Below are 20806 nucleotides of genomic sequence, written 5' to 3'. Positions count from 1 at the left end.
TAATTGTTGCTTCAAATTTTCAAGTTCTAGTTCGAAAACAGTCGGTGCGATGATCTCTTCTGTGAAGACCTCAGTTTATCATGAGGTTGATGTTGTCAATGAGGTGATTTGACAAAATCGTCCGGGTTGTGATGCAACCTCTTAATAAGATGTTATTCAAGGAAATATTATGAAACAATAGCTCGTAGCTCTTGTCGGTCGGAAGAAGTGCATGAAATTGCATTCATACCGGCAATACCGCGTGATACAATGATCCACAGGTGTTACCCGACAACAAATTCGATTGAAGAGAATCTGGTATCAATCATAAATGAAGTTGAAACTATGAAGAACAATACCTTATATCTGTATATACCGGGGAGCGGAACCCTGTTCATCTGACTTCACCTTTGCAGTTCTCAAAGACAATCTTGACTGGGTCGACCCCCGGCAGGACGGCCCGCTTGAGGAATACCAAACACTGGGTTTTGTTTACCTGTGAGGCAGAGCTTGGCAGTTCATTGTGCGCTATACTACCCCGTGTTCCCTCCAATTGCCCCTCGAGGGCAAATACAGTTTCTTTGATTCTGATTCTGATTCTGATATAAGAGTTTCCTGCTTGCTCTTCAAATTCAGGTGTGTAAAGACATATATCTGATTCAATATATCTCTATATGATTGCTTTACAAGCCAAAGCTCTGTGCATCTCTCTTAGGACTGCACAGTATACGCGAGTTCATCACAGATACACAGAGAACCTGAGGGCTATAGACGCAGAATCAGACAAACAAGTGTGGTGGGTGATGGTGGAGATGATAATGAATGAATGAATAATCAGAAAGTTATCAGTTATCAGCACAGTAGCAGTGCCTTTCCTGTTTGTTGCAGGCTCACTGTTTGGGTGGAGTGAATTTTGAAGAACGTAAAGAATGGCACTTTTAATCATCGAGATCATCATTCATACACCCATTTATTTGATTGATTTTGAATATATTGAGTGGGTGGCGGAAGATAGAGGATTCTCTGCAGTAAATCGGTCTGTGGTTTCTTCCACAAACTATCTTTCTTATGTTTTTTTCTTTGATTTTTTTTGTGTTTTATTCCATCCACACCTCTGATAATTAAGCATAGCAAAAGGAGCTTTGAATAATCCTTTTAAACACCCAGCTGATGCATTTTAAAGTTGCGAAAGTTCAGGCCAGGGTGACAATGTTCCTTCTTATTCTCCTATAACCTAAAATAAAACTTGGCTAAATTTCCTTCATTTCATATATTGTAATGCATTGCATTGTGCTAGGTGAGAGAAATATAACCCCAAGCTGCTTGTGTCAGTCAGAGATAGCTGTAGGGGTCTATGGGTTTATGATAATTTCACTCTGATTTATATAACACTGCTTACCATAGTATAGTGACTCCTTAACTTGTGCCCAGGTAAGTAGAAAATAGTTTGTTTTTATTGTTTTTGTAAAGGAAAATTAAGAACTCAGGCAATATTTTTTGTAATAGTCTAAGGGCACAGTTGGTCATAAATGCTGGAATCAACATCAAAATGTGAATTTTAAATTGGTATCTTAATGACACCTGTGGTTTTAACCTGGCGTCAGGGACCAAAGAAAAGTGGCTGTCATATAAATCTCTGTTTAATACCTTCTTTTGATCGAGATGGAGCAGAAGAAAAGTCAAATATTTTGTATATGATTGGGAAAACCACCAACATAGATTTATAGATGGCAGCATTGTTGAAATAGATGGCATTTATCCTGATGGTGCCCCAAATATGGTTTTATATAAAGGCTTGAGATTTTGATATGCCACATTTTTTATTTTTGTAAAATGAATATTTATTCTGCGTAACAAACAATTCCCACCGAACCAGAGAAGCCCACATACCGACAGCCCAGAGTGTTTGAGTTTTTTTAAGTCCTGCACTTTTGTACAACTTTTTCCCCATATGCAGAAACAGCTCCACAAGATGTGTTGTCACAGACTAATTCCCAGCTTCAAAGGGAAAACCCGCAACGGGATGCTGACTGAGGCTGTTGTGTAAAGAAAAAAAAAAAAAGGAAAAGTCTGACTGGCACCGGGGATTGCACTGGATAAAATGTCAGTCACCAAGCCCTGGGCTTCAGCTGGTGATAAAACACTGCTGGCCCAATGGTGTAAAACTTCATCATTAACGTTGCCAGAGATAGAAGTTAGAAAGACACATTTTCATTGTAATCTGCAAAAATTAGCAGGTGTTCAAGAATTTTCTTTACTAACTAGTGATACGGTAACTGTGTCTGCTGAACTGTTTGAACATATCGGAAACAGTCAAGAGCCAAGGTCTTGTAATTTTGCTGCAAGAGGATTTTGAAAAGGAGGTTTGGTTGGAAAAAAAAAGGCTAAGACGGAGGCATCCTTTGAGTTGATGTGCAAGCTCGCAGTTGTGTCGATTTGCAGGTTCAAAAGCAGCACATTACGTTTCAATTATCTTGAACTGTCAATAAGGTGATCAGGAGATTCTGCGCTTGTGAGTCGAGCTGGCTTGTACTGCCCCGTTCTGTATAAATATTTAATCGTGTCCATATGATACTCGACAAGCCTGCATTGGAGGACCTTTTCTGAAAGACTCACATCAACTGCTTGAGTTCTTTCCAGTGTGCCACCCCACTCGTGGTTCAATGTCATTCAAATGGCATCGGAGAATGTCATTGGGCCATCTTTCACAAGGTCAACCACATGGTGTGTGTGACCGTGTGTGCGGAGATTGCAGAAAGATGCCATCATATGTCAAAGAACCATGGGCAACCATATAGCCGGCTGCACACGAAAGCCTCAATTCTGCAGAAGCAGGTTTTGTGCCTTGCCAGAGAGATCTCAAATGACTCTCTGGCAGGAAATGATCTTCCAGACCCAGGGAATCCTATCTAGCAGTACTGCCACGCTGCACATAGATACTTAGTTATTTGCCGGCACTTGGAAAAGGCAAGAGGATTGCAATTGAGAGTTGTGGCACATAGAACATTTGAAACTGCGATTCCGATTCCCAAGAATGTAAAGATGCTGTAGCATTAACAGCGTACGGAAGCAGAGTCATTATCTAGGAGGAACCCGGGGGGAGCAAATGAAGTACATTAAAAAAATCAAGTTGCAAGGTGTTAGTTTAAAATGAACAGGCAAATTACTGTTAATTTAATGCGAACATTTGACATCAAATATCTTCTCTAATACAATGCAATGAGAAGGTGCTCAACAAAAAGTCCAGATAATGGAGCTCGTGAATAGTGGAAGCGTAAGAGGATTATGACTTATGAAAAAAAGTTCTGATCCAAGGTTTGTTTTCTCGATTTTGTTGAGAAGAAGGATGTGCTCGGTCCACTTTCTTCGCAGTTTGGTAACCAGCATGTGGTTTATCATATTTTTCTTTGTTTCAGCATCATCACCTTTCCAGCATTATGACTTGTTGTTCCATTCCTCTGTCTCTGATTGAATTTCCATCACATGCTATTATTTAAACGGCATAAACATCAGTCTGATCTGGGAATTTATAAGCACCCAAGGGATTATACAATTTCACCTGGGCGTTTTGGTCTGGTGATGCCAGGATGCTGAAAGTCCTTTTGAGATTTTGAGTTCTCTCTGCTCTGTTTTTGGTTTAAAAGCAGCTAATGGTACCATTATGGTGCCTGTCTATCAAATTCTAAAACATTTTCTACTTATTAATTTTTTGAAGTATGTAAAAGGAATGTTGATAGGTTAAAAGCTTATGCTGTAACTGTAATTTTATAGTTGGGATTATATTCACTTTAAAATAAAGGAATTGAAACCTGGACCTGTATTGTCTCGTGAGGTTGACAAAAAGTATGGGGAAAATGGCTTTATTATGTGATTTAATGGATCTTTATAAGGCCTAGTTCTTTGTTTTAAATTTGTATTTCATAGGGCCAACTCCAATGAACTTGATTTGTATTATTAGTCTTTTAATGGGTAGCCCCAAGCTGTTTTGTTATGGACATGAGAGTCCCCAGCCTTGCTGCCCTGAGCCAGGAAGCCTCCGGCCAGTGTCCTCCAGCTTTCTAGCAAACTTTCCCTTTAAAAACTAAAACCAACTTGAGATACAGTTTCCAGGGAAACTGTCAAAAATGCCAGTTTTGCCATCACGGTGTGCTGTTCTCCTGCTCAAGACAGGGGTTTAGGCGATTTAGAGTGATTTATGTTGCTCTGCTAAAAACCAAGTCGAGTTTTAGTCTTTCCCATTGGACTCCAGAGACATTTTGTCCTCAATGTTGTCCACAGCTGTCAACTCATCAGTCTATTTCCAACTTCCCGAAAAGCAGCAAATGTCACTTTCACAAAAACTGCACCACAATTGCGAAATTATAACCAAACATTAATCCAACTTATTTTTCTATTAAATCTACTTTGGAAACATGCTTCAAAATGTTACATGTATTGAATCAAATACATTAATTGCCCATTGTTTTTTTTTAAATTTTATTTATTTTCTTTAATGCATCATGGTTGACATATGAGCAGGTGGCAACCACTTGGCATCCAGGGTTGCAGTTGGGGGTTCAGTGTCTGTTAAAACCACTTGGCTTGGAGGAGCGCGGGTATCTAACCAGGAATGTTCGGTTCCAAGGACGGCTGCTTTAACCCCCTGAGCCAAGCCGTCTCTCTTTTTCTTTTTTTCTTTTTAGATTTACACCACTTATCTTGCACTCATGGACAGTTGGGACCGGAGACTATCTCAGCTGCCGTTGGGCAACAGGCGAGGCTCACTCTTGAATTTTTGTCAGTCCGTCGAAGGGCCACACATAGACACATACACCCAATCATTCTCCCATTCACATCTCATACAGAGATATAGAGGTATTTGCTCTCTCACTGACACCATCCTGGGCATTTTCAGGATCTCTGGTTATGGATTTCCACCAGGGAAACCTGTGAAAATACACGCAAACGCAGGGAGGACATAGAAACCCAACGCAGAAAGGCCCCCTGATGGAATTGAACCAGGAACCTTGCTGTGAGGTAGAAGTGCCGACCGCTGCGCCACCGCGCCATCCAACTGTGTCAGTTCTATCACACGGCAAACAAATCTTTGGTCCCAAAGCAGACCTGGGCATTTTTATGGCCCGCGGGCCACATCCGGCCCGTTTTGCTTATTTTCTTTACATGTCTGAACAAGTATTTTCAATCAATATTGAATTTAGAAATTCCTTATTTTTTTCCTTTTGTTTAATTTTGTATGGATGATTACATAAAAATAATATTGGCACATTTATATGATCATTCATGATTTTAATGTTGAAATAAAATGCCAAAAAATGTGAATATTTAAATTGCAATTTTCATTCGGTTCAATTTACATGATACCGTACCTGGTTGGCCCGCATGTAAAAATGAAGTAAGAAATGTGGCCCGCCGGCCAAAATAATTGCCCAACCCCGTCCCAGAGTATGGTGCTCCAAGTACATCGAGTGTCATGCAGGGCACCAAATATAATGGCATATTAGAAATAGTTACATAATATAACAACCAATATAAAAAAAAAAGCTCTGTTCAAAATTCACATGCTTGCCTATGCCAGCTCACTGAACTGAAACACTCAGCAACAAGAAAAAAAGTACGGCACTGGTGAAACATAAGCCGTATAAAACATCTGGAGGAATGGGGCCTGCCTGTTGTACTGTGAATTTTCACATGTTTATATGTTTGCAGTTCAATGGTTCAGTTCTACTGTTTCAGCTGAGACAAAAGAGAGAGACAAAGTCTTTTCCCTATGGCATCGGTGATATATATATAACTATTTTCTGTTCCGTTGGTGAACTGCTGGGCCTGGTGTGAAGGAAAAGCCGAGCAACAAACAAATATGTGTTAATTTGAGGATTAAATTTGCTTTGCCATTTCCGGATTTCCAGCTACAACAGGAGCTGTAAACATCTTATCGGTAACTGTTGAGAGCGCTCGTATTATTTTTCTAAAGTAAACCTTAAATTTTCCAGATGGGGAGATTAAGCTCACACAGAGAAGACTTACATTAATTGTAAATAGAGAGCAACCATAATTATATCCAAAATAAATATCCTTTGAATAGGTGTTATTATTTTCATTATGTCTTTAAAATATACTTTTGAAATCTCGTCAACTTTAGAACTGAGCATTTAAGCAACTCTGACAAAGATGACTGAGATTAGTTTACTACTAGTTTACTAAAGGCATGGATTTCATCATTGAAATACCGGTAAATCCAACATCCATGGTGGATTATTTTCTGTAATGACTTATATATACTAAAGTTTGGAAAAAATGTCACATACTTTATTCATTTCTTCTGCTGCCTCGCCCTGCATGTCATTGCCGGTGCTCTGATGGAAGGAGTCACAGTAAGTGATCATCGAGGGCATTTCATCTGAATGCTGTAGCTCGAGACCGGGCCGCTGTCAGCTGCAGGTCATGAATCTTTAAACCTATTGCAGTCTTTTATGCTTTAATAAAAATAAAACCTAACTCCATAACAATGGTAAATCAAATCAAATTAGAGCATTTTGTTTCCTGTCTTATATAAGCTCCATCGTGCTCTTTTGACCCAAGACTCAGCCTGCATCATTTGTTGCGTGGCTTTTACATTTCTCCCAGCGTTATATCATGTGTGTGTCACTCATGTTGCTGCATGTTAGGTGACTTGGGTTTGAAGTGTTGTTTCCCCCGACCCGCTGTTTGAGCTCGTCTTTTCACAGAGAAAACAAAACAAAAAAGCTTTGCTGCTGAGCTTTCAACCCATGCAGGTTTCTAATCATCCGAACGGCACCGTAAAATCTGAAGTTAAAACACATAGAAATGGAAAGTCCTGGTGCTGTTCAATTAAGGCGGCTGTATCCACATATTGTTCTCATGAACTCTTAATAGAGAATAACATAAAAATTTTGTTTATTGACATATTCTAAAAATATGGATGACTAATAGAAATCTTAAATTTATGTTATCTAGTTAGAACTTTCTGTTAGGGGCTTGCATGTTCTCTTCATGTCTGAGGGGCTTTTTCTGATTTCCTACCACAGTCAGAAAACATGCTGTAGGTTCATCAGAGACTTCAAATTACCCAAAATGTGAACAAGGGGAAATGGTTGTAGGTTTCTATATGTGATCCGGTGATTGGTCCAGAGTGAACCCCGCCTTTTCCCCAATGACAGCCGGGATTGGCTCCTGCTCCCTGTTGACCCTAAATGCAGGACAGGTGGTGTTATTGATCAATGAATGGACGGACGTTCGGAGTAAAGTTGTTTCAAGACAGTAACTAGTCATAGGGCGATTACTGATTCTGGACAAGTTTGTGATTTCATTATTTTAATTTCAAAGATGAATTAATAGCTTTTGTGGCGTTTCTGCATTTATAAAACCAGCAGACTTAATCTGGTGAGGTAGAATATTTGTTCAACTGAATTAAACAAACAGTAACATTTTACTTATCTGCGCAGTCAAATATTGATGGGATTTGGATCATATCAATATTCTGAAAATGACCATGGTTTCTGCTTTTGTTTTCTGAATGGTAAATCTTATGTAAACTTTGAGCTAGTTTAATGCTGAAGTTATTCCTCGTATTGTGTTTTCCTCTAAAGATCTCATAAGATACACTAATTAAAAACAAAGTTCTTCTTTTTTTGTCTGATGTTTATTTATATACAATTTTCACTTTATAAATCCAAGATCTGTTTGTCACTAGCCAAGATATGTCATGAAAAAAAAGGTCTTGAGAAAAAAAAAAGCTTGAGAAAAAAAATAGAAAAACATTCACATCTGCTGGCCAGTTAGGGATGGGTGCTGGATCAAATATAGGGACTAAACAAAGGTTTGAAAAAATCTGCACACCAAGAGTGCTCCAAAAATAAAGATAATTTATTTTAGTGTGACATTTTGAGCAACAATCCCCTCCTCTTCAGATGCTTACCAAATCTGTTTCATGGAAAAATGGTCAAACATCCATTTGTTAATTTTATTTATTCAAGTTTTACACTCCACTGAGCTTGTAGAGGCATACTGAATTATTTGCAAACACAAATAGGTTTTTGAATTTACATGTACTCGTTCTTATAGAGAGGCAAGCCTTTTAGTGCCGTTTTTTGGTTTTCATTAACCCGTTGATATAATTGCCCCACGCGATGATATTTGTGTGAGTGCACAGGACGCAGGTGTCATCAGACTCGATGAGAGTCCGCGTCATTGCCTCCACTCATTTCAGTATCGAAAATTGCTGATCTTTAAGTGAAAGTGATTGAATGCCCTGTGTTCGGCCATGCATACCTTTTACAAATAAGGGAAAATGATGTTACTATCAATAATTTCTTTTAAATCTGTAGCTATTCATGAACATTCCTGTCCATCTGCATGTTTGTCTGAATGGCGGGTTGTTTGGCAAATACAGAAGGGCGGTACAATGTTGAGTCCTGCTTGTTTTGCACAGAGCATGATTTGCTTAAAAATAGTCGATGTAGCTATGTTTTTTTAAGAGTAGGGGATGCGTCATGAAGCGGTCTAAACAATCCGAATTCAATTTGCAAAATATGTATTTTTCTGTCCACTACAAAATCAATTGAAAAGATTTGAATGAAAAGTAATGAACAAATTGTTCAATCAGAGATAGAGCTCAGAATTTATGATAATCTCTCATGTATAATGGGGGCAAAATGAACAGATGAATTCTTGATTTTTTTGTTGATTTTGGCACTTTGACATCACTATTAGTTTCTTATTTGTGTGTTTGCTAGTTGCCACTTTTGCACATGTTTATACTGTTTCTATATCGTCAGCATATCATTTAGTTGCAACTTGTTGAACAAGTCTTATATATATTGTTAAAACTGTTCATTGGTTTTTATTAGCTTTCTATTTTTGACTTTTTTTTGCACTGTTCAATTTCTGCTGTGAGAGGCTAAAATTTCCCCACTGTGGGATATAAGAATACTCTACTCTTCAAGCAGTATCTATTTTTGTGTATCTAAAAGAATTTGTGGTTTTACTCCTATTCTTCCCGTTATTTATTATACACTTCAGAAAAAAAAAAAACATGTTGTTTTTTGTTTTTTGTTTTTCTCCAGGCACTGACCTTGTTACCACTATGTCTAAACACCTTAAGAACCTGACTTTTGAATATTTTTATTTTTTTGTTTTTCACCAAACACACCCACAGAGATTAAAGAAGGGATGGGAGCATTACTTTTCATCATGCGCCTGTTGCAGTGGTAATGTATTTCATCCTGAAAATAGCTTTAGATCATCAAAATAGAAGAATAGCGAATGAGCGAGTTGTGCCGGATTTGCTTTTGGATGCCACACAGTTATACGTGACGAGTCGCTTGCTCCTGCTCCTTCTGTCAAACTTTAATTTCTAATGAGGACACACACACACACACACTCACACATACATGTATATATACATACATGTATATATAGATATAAACAGATTCTGTGCAGTCTAGAGTGTGCTGTTAACCATTATTTGACTGTCTTATAAAAATAGACCCGAGTAATAACTGGCGGTGGTGTTCATGGTTGTCACAGTGATGAATGGTTTCTAGGGCAACACAGGAAGTCCATTTGGAAGGAAATCTGAAAGAGGAAGTAGATAACAGATTGAGAAGACATAGCTTACTGTGTATTTTGCAGCTACAGGCTATTAGAGTGACCAAATGGTGAGTCAACAATGTTTGGCATTTATTGCCACAGAGCAATTATCAACAAACAATAGATATATAAATGAGAACAATGAGACAAAGATTTTATCTTTTCAATTGAGAAGACGGAAAATAGTCGATTCTATGATCAAAAGTAATGAATGAAAACTGTTAAGCGGCATTAAGAAGCGTTATTTGCCTTTGTATTTATTTATTTATTTGACTTTTTGACATTTGTTCCTCTCCCTGCATCATCCCTCTGCTCATTTTTACACTAAAAATGAATTTATCTCCGGCTCCCAGCAAAGTGTGATTCAGAAGTAAAGTATTTAAGTCATGTTAACAACTGCAGTCATTTGATGTTGCACGGGTTATCAGGGGTGATTCAGTATGACAGTAAATAGTTTCATGGTGATTTCCATGTAGTCTCCTAACATTTCTTTCTACCCACTCACTAATCTGTATGTGTAAAGCTGAGATAGTGTGCATGAATAATTTTTAAAATGTATTTTTCTAGTCCCTCTTGCTGATTAGTAAACAGCTCAGATTTCTGCTAACATAAAGATCAAAGGGAATTTTCAGTGCAATGCTAAAAATCGCTCACCCTGTGTGTATGTATGTGTGTGTGTGTGTGTGTGTGTGTGTGTGTAGATATGAGTTTTTGTATGCCATGTTGCCCATGTAACACATGCACAAGCAGCCCATACAACATCAAACGGATCAGAGATCACACAATACAAAGTATGTAATGCATTACAGGATACATGAAAGCGTTGCTTAAGAGGAACAAGACAAATTAAGAGGACATAAAGCTTTCCAGATATCTGCATGTAAATGGACAAGGGGGTTTTAGGCTGTATAGCTTTAGGTTTGAAGATAGATCATGACTCGTGCTTTCCTCTGGTGGGGGTGTGTATGTTGGAGATGGAGAGATATCTCACGCTGAGACAATATTCTTAAACCCCAGTTTGGATCCTAATCTTCTCCTTTGGGCTGCTTCCTTCAGGGGTCGCTGCAGTGAATCATACACCTCCATTTAACCCTATTCTCTTCATCTGCTTCTCTTACAACAACTAATTTCATGTCTTTGTGCCTGGCAGTTCAAGCCACAGCCTCCCTCTATCCAGATCTTCACTATAATAATAATAATAATGATAATAACAATGATAATAATACATTTTACTTAAGGTGCGTTAATTGAGAGTCAAGGACATACATAAAAATACACAAAATATAGATTAATAAAAAACAATGAAAATGAAAAAAAAAATAAAAGTGGAAAATTGCTTAAAAGTACTTAAAATCCTCCACCTCCACACGTATGCATGTACGTATGTTTTGAAATAGGATGCTAAGATGCAAAAAACACTAAATGACCTTTGTTTAGTATACACTCCATACTTAAACTATATTCAGTTCCATACATATTCAGCGTGTTACATTTCTTTTTTTGCATATCCTCTGCTTCTTTTTTCTTTTTTGAGTAGAATATTATTTCCATTTGGAATGTATTTGCATGTACGAATCCACGTCACGACAAGCAAAAGTGAAAAACACCTTCGCATGAGCCTTCCAGAGAAGCTTCCTGCGAACCCGACTTGAACAGCTCTCAAAAAAAACATTTGATAGTCATGAGATTGCGCGAACCACAGATAATCTCCTTTCCAAGAGAAACGATAATGAACAATACGACACCTCAGAGCACAGCTCTCAGTCACCTCTCCTTACTTCTGCAATTACAAAGTGTGTTGTTGATATGAGCCAGTAAGTTGTGCGGGCGGATCTCTCCTTTTTCCTCTCTCAGTAACAGCTCATGAAATTCCATATTGTTAAAAAATATTCTCTGAACGGTATCATTTTTTCTTCAATCAAATTGATAGTTCTATCCCCCTGTCACTAGTTTTTATTTTAAAATAGGTGTCTGAAATAAATTGCTAAATCAAATGTTTGAGATCATTTCTGTTACCCCGTGATTGAAACATGAAGAGAACATAGAAACCACTTCTTTCTGATGAGTAGCAGAGTGTTACATTTATTGTTCTGTTTAATGTTCACTGGCTCTTTAAATGTTCCACAGTTTTTTAGCCCAACCAACCACTGAGACATCAGGTTAGGAAACCATTTACGGTTATTATGTAGAGTGAATAATAGAATAATTATTTATTACCACTAAAATATACTCAAGCTGAAATAGTAATATTGCTGCAGGTCGGGTATCACAGTCGATGTGGTTGTAAGCCAGATTGACACAGAAATGCGTGAGTGTTTTTTATCATAGGTTCAGTCTGGCAATGTGTTTCCCTGTATTATAATTCTTATTTTGCTGTCCACAGGGCGGCCAGATAGGTAGAAAAAAAATAAAATGAAAAATAATGAGCATATTACTCTGATTCAATTCTGACAAGGGGACCTGTCTGTGTGGAATTTGCATGTTGTCCCTGTGTCTGCGTGGGTTTCCTCCGGGTTCTTCGGTTTCCTCCCACAGTCCAAAAACATGCGTCTGGTTAATTGGGAAAAATTGCCCCGAATGAGGGAGTGAGTGAATGATTGTTTGTCTGTCTATGTGGCCCTGCAATTGAGGCTCCAGCATCCCAGCGCGACCCTGAGTCCAGGATATGCGGCAGGCGATGGATGGATAATAAGGATATTATTGCAGTGAAACATAACAAGTGCATAGAAAGAAATGAAAACAGTATGAACAGGATGTGCAAAATGGAAGGAAGCAGTGCTAGTTGGAATTTACAGTTGTGTTCACTCGATGTGAGAATCAGGGTAAACTGCCATCACAAAAGTGATTTCGAAAAACCGTTTTTAAGTTTCTAATATAGTTAAACCACAGGGGGGCTACTATGCTTTACACCCATGTTCGAGCCAAGTCAGTGTGCATTTCAGGGATTGCAAGAAACGATGTCTCACCCAATTAGCCGCCCTTTTTCCTCCACCTTCATGCTCGTACATCGACATCAACCTCTCCAGGAGTAACAGATCCCTCACTGAAAAAGATGCAAGCTTTTCTGAATGGCAGAGCTTTATATTTGCTCCTGTCACTTGTTAATTGTTTACCTGCATTTAAATGCTTGATTTCTGTGCAACACAAATTTTCACTGAGTTTCTACATTTCTATGCAGAATATTTTGTTATTTATTTCATGTAAGCTGTTTATCACAATATGTAGCAATTGGGGATTTGTTACATAATGTGGTGTCATTACATAATGAGACGCCATAAGATCCTGAAAAGTCTCTACGGCTCTGAAAAAAAACAAAAAATAAAACTTCACAAAAATGTTGCCCTTGAGTCCTCCAAATGTCTGTCTGGCTTGGTGAATAGTCTAATGGATTAATCTCTGACCCTTCAAAAAAAAAAAAAAAAAAAAAAAAAACATACCAAAAAAAAAAAACTTGTTGAGAATGGAATCCTCATGAAATAAAATGCCCAAGTGCACTGAGCTGCAGTACAGTGACTCCATGTACCACAGCTTGCAAACACAAATGAAGTCATTCTTACTGTATTCAAATGGAGGGGCAGTCAGTGATTGATGGTGCAGAATGTTATGATATTGTGATTTAAATTAACTAAAATGGCAGTGTAATTTGTTTTGTATACATCTGGGCTAAAGTACTTTCCTATGTAGTAGTGACCAAGAAAAATCATATGCTTCTTTGGAGAGCAATCACATAGAGTGTACTACCATTTGTGTGTTACTTAGCCACAAACTAATCTGATAACATTCAAAGGGCCAAAGTGAAGTTATTGATCTGAACAATGAAAGCAATGTCTGAAAATGTGAACAGCCTTTTAAATCTTAATAAAATGTTGATATTCCTAAAAAAATGAAAAGTCATTTTTCATATTGAGTTATCTCTCTGGCTCTATCTTCTTTGTATACAACTAAAATTTAAATGAGATAGGAAAAAATAAACATATAATATTATTTTTTGGTTGAATGGTTGATAAAGTAATTAAAATACTTAATTACAATCAATGTAATCAATTTAATCTCTATAGCCCCTACATCGCTCACAGTTAATGCAGAGGAGCAATGTCAGTAGTTGCACAATTTCCACTTTAAATGTCTCTAAAAATAAATCTCTTGCAAGGAGTGAAAAACTCTAGATATGCTGAAAAGGTCAATCAGCCGCTGAAAAAAATCTGTCATTGAATTCTCAGGTCTGTTAAATCAGTTTTTTTTTTTTTTCCAAGCGGTGGGGTTTTTTTTTCCCTCAAAACACAACGCTGATCTTGGGTAAGGCTCCTCCAACACATTTATCCAGAAACTGCCTTTACTTGCATCACATACACAATATTTGTGTCACTTGCTCTGTCCACCTACACAAGCCCATTAGGTAAGTGCACCTCTCTGACTTGTGGGCCAAATGTATATTTGTTTAGTGTTCATAGGCCATGCTATGCTGCAAATGTGATGGTAATTTAGTTTTAAATTAAATCAATACAGCCACGTTTTAGGCCAGCGAATAAAAGCAATGAAGCTGGACCATTCACATCGAACTAAACATGTTAGTAACAGACATTTTTGTCATTTCTAAAATGTAATTAATTATGCATTAATTTATTGGACCGGTAGTCTTGTTATTTCATAATTGAGCATCTATTTGTTCCACAGCAACATCACATTCTGCAGGTTTAGTAATATCAGAGTAGCAGAATTCATAGTTAGGTATATCCTTGTGACATCAAGATTTTTTTTAACATATTTCTCATACTTTTAAAACAATGGCACTGACAACAACAAACTATGTTAGGATCTGCATTTCTGATCTCTTAGTGCTGCATCTTAAGTGGGCTGACTGGAATTTCAAATTCACTTTATAACCTTCTAATGTACAAGATACTGGCTCATATTTATCATACACCATTAGAAGTCTTTCACTTGTACTTGTGTGTGCACGTGCATATTTTCTTTGATTGCAACCTTTTGCTCAATGATGAATGAGCTAATTTCATCAGCAGATGTAAAGGCTTTTCAGTATTTTATGCAAAAGTGCCCACGTTGTTTTATGAGATCATTTGAGCTTTACATGTAAAAGCCTCAACATGCTTTTATGAGGCAAAAACCTTTCCCAAGTTTCTACGTGTACACTTTACTGGTATGTGTGAAGGCATTGCAGTCGGCTACGTAAAATCCTTCCACACTTATTATGAAAGTGTTCCATTGGCATGAGTGGATACATGCACTGTTAGCTGTTTTTTTTGTGAAAGTGTTACCGTTTGTCTCTGTAATGTGTGGAGAGATGCATGGCATGGAAGAAAGGTGTGTGTTTGTCGTTTTCCTCATATATTCACCCCTATTTTACTTCCTATGTTCACTCCGCATGGTTTATAAGTGTCAACAAAAAATCATAGCTTATTTAGGAAATTATATAAGCAAATTCTTTTATTTAATATAGTGTGGGCTTATTCCTTTCTCACAATAATGCTTGGACATGTATACTTCATAATATGCAATATGCATCACAGAGGCAGCGGGGTCCCTTCTCAGTGTTTATCATTGTGCCAAAAAGACAGATGAACCGTGTTTCTAAGGGAGAGTGCGCACATACTGCTGTCATCTGGGAAAATTAAATAAATAAAACAAAGATAAATTAGCAATGGTACTATCATTCATGTGATGCATCTGTGGGTGTACTCAACCCAAATAGTCTGGGTTATTCTTTAAGGTGCTCCAGGATTTTTTTTTTATTTTTTATGATTACATACATAATCTTTGATTAAAAGGAAAGAAAAAAAAATAGTTTGAAAATGTTTGATAATTATTTCAATCGGTGTCTTTTTCAGTCTGTTTGTATATTTTTTTTTTCTCATAATTATGGGATGTTTGTGCAGCGTGCTCAGTCATTTTTAACTATGATTCCGAGTAGAGCGGGACCAGACAGAGTGACGGAAACCAGAAAAGCCAACTTAGAATAGAAAAGGCATGCAAAAAGCTCGCTGCAACAGAAATGGGTCATTTATGTCACCGTCTAATGACAGGCTGTATGTCACCAGTTGGCACTGGTGACACTGGCTCGGCTCCTCTGGGGGACGTGACACTGACACGAGGACAGACACTGTCACCAACCTCCCCGCTTTTTTTTTTTATTTTGGTCTTTTTTGACTATCTTATGCACATCACTGCCAGTGTTTCCATTCCTTCATTTATGTGCCATGCGTAGAGTACGATTCTTTGTATGAATTTATGTGTATGGGTGTGTGTGTGTGTGTGTAAGAGGAATGCGACATGTGCTTGTGTCCACACTGGTCTCCCACTGGTAATTCGGAAGTCTTGCCACGCGTGTAGAAACAGAAAAACTCTTTTCGTAATCTTTTGCAATTACACATACTGCAATTACTGTTGCTCTTGGCACCCAATAGCTGGTCCTTTATAGGTGTTTTCCCTGTGTTAGGTCCCCATCTCATCAATATCACTGATTGTTGGGCAAAAATGTTCAAATAATTTCTTTTCATCTGAAAAATTGATGCCTTTCCGAATGATGTTGATCGTACTCTAGCCCACAGGCAAAGCAAATATTGTGCTGCATACAAGAAACGATGTTAATGTGTTTAATCATCCCGCTTTGGTGAATCTCTCCTTTTTCCTTTTTGAAAATAAATTTGGTAGATTTCTGGAAAAGATGCCAGCAGTTTCCAAATGCATGCGGTGACTGAGAAATACTTGGTGTCAATCAGTATCTCTCTGACTTTACGCCACACTGTTTCCGCGGTCATCTATCAAGCCTCAAACTGCGCATCTCTGGACGGCGTCCACCTGCAGGCAAATGGGGTAACCGGGTTTATCGAAGCTCGAGATGAGGATCAGGATCGTGACAGATAACAGCTGAGATTTCACACATTGGTCCTCGGTCGTTGACTCTGAGGTGAACTTGACTGTCAGTTTTACCAGGCTGACACGCTTTTATATACTTTCAGTGCCCGGTGCACTGACTGGATTGATACTGCATTAGGCACGCTAAAAGAATCCAGCACGGATGACAAAAAGGAAAGTTATTTAAGATTTTTCCAACAGTTTGCTGAGAAACTTGTCCAACGGCACAAGAAAACTACAAGAAAAACACGGAAAAAAAACTACATTTCTATTTCAGATCATTTTTTAGCGTCTCCCGGCAACACGAGTGTTATTATATGGTTACCGTCACCTTTCCTTTGTTCCCTTTTTCTATGAGGTTATCACCTTAATGTTTTAAAAGGCAAAGAAATAGATATCTCTCTATCAAGAAACATATTATTAGGAACAGTGGTATTGCTTTCGTTTGCTTTTATCCGCACGTGTGGTTGTGACATGTGCGTATGTGTCTTTGCAAGCTATTCTCATGTTTAAGTTAACACTCAAGAGTACAAGATTACATCTTGAGTCGTGTATTTCTTTTTTAAGCGAGCAAGCTTACACAAAAACATACTCGCACAAACCATCTCGCAAAAGCTGTTAACTGGTTCCTCTTTAACAATGAGCGAAGACAAACTTGAACTCGGATTCTACCATCTGTTTGTGTGCAGCGAATCCCACTCACCCCCCGCCCTCCGCAATCTGCTCAGACACACTCAGACTAGCATACATGCAAAGAAATCCAGCCAGAATATCCTTCCCACGGGTCCCCAACATTCAAGAGTATGGTAAGATACACAGAGACAAAGATTCTGCAAAAGTTTGAAATGATAAAATAGGAATATGGCAAGACTATATTGAATCTACAGTCCAAGCAGTTGTTTCGTCAGACCCCCCGGGGGACGGGAAGCGATCGATTAGATAATTTAGTTAAAATTGATAGGGGAAATATTATTCATTTATTGGGATTGGTTGGATTGACTTTGAATACAATTCAGTTGTAAATGGACACCATAATATATAATAATTACAATTGTGACTAAAAAGACTATAAAATATATATAAATATTAATATGAATAATCGTCATAAAAAAAAAAAAAAAAAAAAAATAGGATACAGAGAGCTGAAAAAACAGAAGACTTTAAAACCGCCCCAAACATGTAATTTACTGTTTCAGTCACCTGACCTGAAGGAGGGGTGGCCAATCAGATTTTGTTTTGGTGTGTGTGTCCTGCAAGCCAAGGATTTCATAAATGAGCTGGGAAATTATTTAATCACGTTTTTTTCTCGTATGATGTTCCGTCGCTCTAAAGGCTAAAACATGAAAAACCAGGAGACATTCTTGTAACGTTGTGAATAGTGTTGGCCACATCTTTGGCACGCAATCACTCAAGTGGAATTCTCATATCCTTACAGCCCTTTAACCAAAATGGAATTGGTAATTGCTTGTGACCTCCGTATTCTTTATTTTACCATAGGTCAAACCAAAGGCATATCAGAGATTTGAGACGAGACGCTTGTGTGTTTTATTAGTTTAGAAGTCCATCACAATCACAAGCAGCAAAACAACAAAAGCGCTACATGAAAAATTCTCAGCCCTTAAAATCTGTCCCAACTGTGTAATCCTAACATTTAGCGACCTATCTTGAATCTGTGGGGACAAATATTGATCTGAATAACCAATAGTCAAGTCACAGGATAAAAATGTAATCAATAAACCTAATTAGAATTAAAAATTGAGCAAGCAACTTTGTGTAATTAAATCAAAAGATTTTTTTTATGCCTGTCTCGTGTGTGGCAGTGCAAATGTAACTCGAGAGATCCTATCAGGGACACCAATATTTCCCTCACAACTTTAATTACAAACATTTTCTTGATTATTTGCTTCTGACACAGCATGTCTTGTCGCCCCCTTTCTCTTATCGATTATTTTCTATCAATCTCTGGACTCTTAGTTTACTCCTGTTTGTTTTCCTCAGAGTTTTAGAGCCCTCAAATACTCTGTATTTCATCGGTTTCGGGGACAAGAGAGTGGATTTTGTGGACAATTTCGATTGTAGGGCTTTTCTGTGTAGAGTCTTCGTGTCCTCCCTCTGTCTCTATGGGTTTCCAGGTTCTCTGGTTTCCACCCACAGTCCTAAACCAACCGATAGGTCTATTGGGGACCAGACGTTCAAATGAGGTAAATGATTAATCACCATGACCTGGATGATTAAGAATGTGTACACACTGGTTGGCGTGACTGGTTGTGCGCCTCTGGATGTGTGAATCAGAGGGGGAACGGTTGCGTGTTTCTATATGACGTGTGAAAAAGAGGGTGAATCCCTATAAATGGCTCTGCGATCAAGCGCCGGTTGTTCCACGCCGAACCCCGCCTCTCGTCCAATGACGACAGGGATAGGAACCGACCCCAGCAACCGAGTATAAGATTTTATTCTATTTAGTAAAAAGATAAGCGGTATAGAAAATGAACAAATCAATAATATCTAATATTAAATGAATTTACTCATCATCACTACTCCACTTTTCTATTTTATTCATATCCTACTTAACATCATATCAATCCATAACGTTTAATATTTATTATTTTCAAGTGCATCCCAGACTCTTGCACTGTCATTGCAGTTCAAGCAAGAATGCAGAAGAAAAACCTGAAGCGAACTTGTTTAAGATGTTTTTTTTTTTTGCTTTGAGATTTCTCGATGACTGATATGTGAAGTCATTGGAAAAAAACTGAAACTCTTCTCTTTGCAGAAAAACTCTAGAAAAGTGAGATTTCATCAAACACCAGGTGAGCTTTTGGGATCTGTGCTGCGAGCGGAATCAAAATGATTATGATAATTATCAGTAATCTTTAACCAATATAATAACTATTATTATTAAAATCATTATTGTCTAAATATAATTCCCAACACTGTCAGTGAAATAATGTGCTGTCAAAAATAGACTTCATTCACATAAACCCGTCTCTTTTTTGTCTGCTTGTCAACCTGTCATCTTCATCTAAAGTCCTGATTATTGTAACTTTATGTCTTCATATCTTTTTCTTTCCTATTTTTGGTATTTTTGCAATTAAATAGTGGCCACGATTTCTAATTTCTACTTAAACAGAACAGGAGAATGTATATTGATTTTTGCGACTCTCAGCTCTGGGGTGACAGGAGTCTTTGTTGAGTCAATCATTAACACTTTGAGCCTCACATCTGTAACAACACAGTGCCGCTCCAAGTGCCAGATGGTTATAACTCAGATTAATCACCAAGACAGTGCGTATCCAAAAATAATAGAAAAACATGTGTATGCATTCCTTTCACCAATATGTCTAAAGCTATGCACATCTGTGATTCTTTTTTTTTTTTAAATAAGTCTTCGAATTCTTGTCGTGCACACATTATGCAGAAAAGACATAAGGTTTTGTGTCTCGTCAACCATATTGTCAAAGGGTCAGTAAAACTAAACATGTGATGAAATTTAACTGAAGAAGCTTCTCGGATGAGAGGTGGAACATCTTCATGTGAAGAGAATCAAGTCCGGTCGCCACGACAAGATTTTGACAAGGATGAAATTGAAGTGTTACTAATCAGATCAATTATTGCTGTGCTAAACATCTAACGAGCAATCAAAAAATAGATTAAAATCTAATGAATGCAAAAACTAAATCAACACAATAGATGGCATTGAACACCAAAAACTGCATAACAGCAGGATAATATAAGACAGGGTTGGGCAATTGTTTTGGATGGCGGGCCACATTTCTTATTTAACTTTTATGCACGGGCCAACTACGTTTCATGTAAATTGAATAAAATGAAAATTGCAATTTAAATGTCCAAAATTTGGCATTTCAAATTTGGTCATATAAATGATTACTATGTAATCATTCATACAAAAGGAAGAAAAATGAGGAGCTTCTAAATTCAATATTGATTGAAAATTCAAAGAAAATAGTTTGGGCCTTAAAATGACCCGGTCTGATATAAGACAATGTCACCGTTAAAAAAGCTTTTTACTTTTTTACCATGAACACAGAGGGCAAAGATCAGCTGGAATCATATTAAACCTTTGACCTCATATTGGTCCCCAAACTTTGTATTGTTTTCTGTCACTCTTTCTTTCTGCATTAGGCAGATTGCTGCTGCATGTTAATTGTATATAAAAACTAATCTCACTGCCTAATGGCTCAGCTGCTAATGAATTTGTTCGTGCATACATACTAATGTGGATGCACTTCTAATGACAACGGCTAAGTTTGTGCATTAACATCAGTCCATCTGTGCTGCATTGTGCACTGGTTGAGATAAAGCTCCGTCAACACAAATTCGGCAG

The sequence above is a fragment of the Fistularia commersonii genome, chromosome 26 (assembly GCF_037954325.1).
Source record: "Fistularia commersonii isolate RoL2024-O1a breed Wild chromosome 26, RoL_Fcom_v1.0, whole genome shotgun sequence".
NCBI lineage: Eukaryota > Metazoa > Chordata > Actinopteri > Syngnathiformes > Fistulariidae > Fistularia > Fistularia commersonii.
The sequence above is the reverse complement of the archived record's forward strand: the minus strand, read 5'-3'. Positions refer to the sequence as shown.